The sequence below is a fragment of the Apis laboriosa genome, unplaced genomic scaffold, assembly GCF_014066325.1.
Source record: "Apis laboriosa isolate Shangri-la unplaced genomic scaffold, ASM1406632v1 scaffold9_cov152, whole genome shotgun sequence".
Lineage (NCBI taxonomy): Eukaryota > Metazoa > Arthropoda > Insecta > Hymenoptera > Apidae > Apis > Apis laboriosa.
Genome location: NW_025224966.1, coordinates 602594 through 605100, shown reverse-complemented (window position 1 = coordinate 605100; position 2507 = coordinate 602594). Strand labels below are relative to the sequence as shown.

At 40.2% G+C, this 2507-nt stretch overlaps 1 protein-coding gene across 6 annotated transcripts in view; it reads left to right on the top strand.

Annotated features, from left to right (window-relative positions):
• Positions 1 to 2507, top strand: part of LOC122719967 (focal adhesion kinase 1) — a 32188-nt gene that overhangs the window by 12415 nt on the left and 17266 nt on the right. Inside the window, exon 1 of one of the 6 annotated variants that reach the window (XM_043946275.1) lies at positions 2147 to 2373. The exons of the other annotated variants lie outside the window; for them this stretch is intronic. The gene's annotated coding sequence lies outside the window, so the exon portion shown is untranslated. Of the gene's footprint in view, positions 1 to 2146; positions 2374 to 2507 lie in introns of those variants that run through there. 6 annotated transcript variants of the gene reach the window in all.

The following is a 2507-nucleotide window of genomic DNA, read 5'->3' as shown; positions in this document are numbered from 1 at the left end:
GAGAGAGAGAGAGAGAGAGAGAGAGAGAGAGAGAGAGAGAGAGGAAGGGAAAGAAGAGGGGAGAAAAATCGATGAACGGCGTGACCGATATCATTTTTCTCCCTTGTATTATTCGAAATCGAGGTTGTTGATGCGGACGCGTCAAGATTAGCTACGTGCCGGGAATTCTGTCTGTATATATCGGATGAATATCGAAATCTTTCTCTCGTCTCGTCCGTTGTTCGTCGTCCGTCGTCGTTCCTCGTTATAGAGCGGAGACTTTAATTTTCCAGCGATCGATCGAGCAAAGGAGGGAAAAAGCATCGATCGCGCATCCCCTCCTCGCCGCCAATTTATCTCGAACGCGTAATTTCTCGTTCTCGTTCTCGTTTCTCGATCGAACGCTCCACATACGGTACTTCTTATCACGCGTCTATCACTTATTACATTTTTGATAATAACGCATTCGTCGATCGATGGATGAATGAAATTAGGGAAAGTAGAGGTGTATAGATACGATTTTATGCTCTTCTTCGTTTTCTCTTGATTATCTCGTCTTTTTTTTTTTTTTTTTTTTTCCGGCATCGTCGTTGATATCGGAACGTTTATTCGCACGATGGAAATCGAAACGAAGGTTCTGATCTGATTTTTCGAAAGAAAAAAAAAGATCGATTTGCCTCGATCTAATTTTCCAATTCCGTTGCTGTGAAAATAATTGATCATTGAAATTATTACGAATCTTTTGAAAAATTAAATTAAGAATAAAGAAGAATATCATAAAGAATTTTGTTGGCGGGAATCGGAAACGAAGGCCGATTTAATTTTTCGAAAGAAAAAAAAAGATCGATTTGCCTCGATCTAATTTTCCAATTCCATTGTTCGATTGATGAAATTATCACGAGCTTGAAAAATTAAATTAAGAATAAAGAAGAATATCATAAAGGATTTGGACAGCATTTTGTTTGTTGGAGAAAAACAAACTCCTGATTTCCAATTACTTACTCGCATTGATCTCGCGCGACGGACAAAATCCCCAATCAGAAATAATTAAATTCGGGTCTGCGAGAGAAATATTATTATTAAACGATTGAAAACTTTTCTAAAATAAAAACATATCGTCAATATATTTTGATTTTCGAAAATATTGTTAATTTATTCGAGAAATTATTATTAAACGATCAAAAACCTTTCCTAAAATAAAAACATATCGTCAATATATTTTTTTATTTTCGAGAATATTATTTTATTTAAAAAAAAAAAAACGATCTCATCGAGATCGAGAAATTTATAATTATGTATCATATCAACGCCCTCGTTCAAAGCTCTGCCCAATCGATATTATCGTGTACGGGCCGCGTATAAAGATAGGTGAAAATTTTCAAGAGGTTGCGGATAGAGGTCTGCGACCTGTGAGAGGCGAGTTGTGCAGGCCGCAGTGAATATTCCATTCGTAGTCACAGGATGTGGCGGGAGGGTTGTATGCGGTATACATATACATATATACATATATATGCCGCGCATAGGCTCGAACGGGGTTGCGGCTATTCCGGCTACCGGTTCTCGAGGGTTGTTCAGCTATCAGGGACGACGAATCGAACGCCTCTACGGGCCGGCGTTACTCGTTCCAACGTGCGCGCCACTCCGCGTTGCCGTTCCAATGAGCTGAATTAAATCGTCGTTGCGTCGTACGCGCTCGTGTACCGCGATTCGATATTCCCGGATTTAAGGAAATTTCAAACGAGATGATTGACTACTCGAAAAACGGGAGGGGGGAGAGCTTACGAACAACGCAATGGCTAAAAGTATTTCAAACGTTTTTTTTTTTTTTTTTTCTTCTCCTCCTTATCTTTTAATAAAACTTAGAAATTTAATCGAGAAATTTTTTTGCTTAACTTAAATTATACGAATTATACGAAACAATTTGTTTTTCATCGAGATTTCCAAAAATATCTGAATCTTAAATTGGAAAAACTTCGGTCGACGAGAAAATTCCTTTTTATCGCGCGTGATAATCGTTCTTTTCATTAAAATCGGTTACGCGATTCAAGTACGCGGATACTGCGGTCTAATTGCGCGTGGCTGCGGTTATTATTTCCCGCTGTTCGATTCTCCTCCCCTCCTCCTCCTCCTCCTTCCCTCCCTCCCCCCTCCCAAGGTCGCGTTCCTACGCGAGATCGAGTCTCCTCTAAGCACGCCTCTACCACGTTCTAGATTTCTCCGATAACAGGCAGACGAGAAACGAATTCAAGCAGTAAACGAGAGAGGACCAATTTCGTTAATGGGAGGGAGGGGAGGGGGGAGAGGGAAGAAGCGATCCATCCATCCATCCATCCATCCATCCCCCCCTCCCTCCCCTCGCTTCGAACGCGAAAGCAAACCGCAGGTTTGGCAAAGGTGAGATCGAATTAAACTTCCGTTCCGGCCAAAAACTCCTCTCCAGAGAATCTCCATTTCCAACGTTTGAAAATTAAAGTTCATGTTTTTCACGTCTCGATGGAAATGTATATATATATATATATATATATATA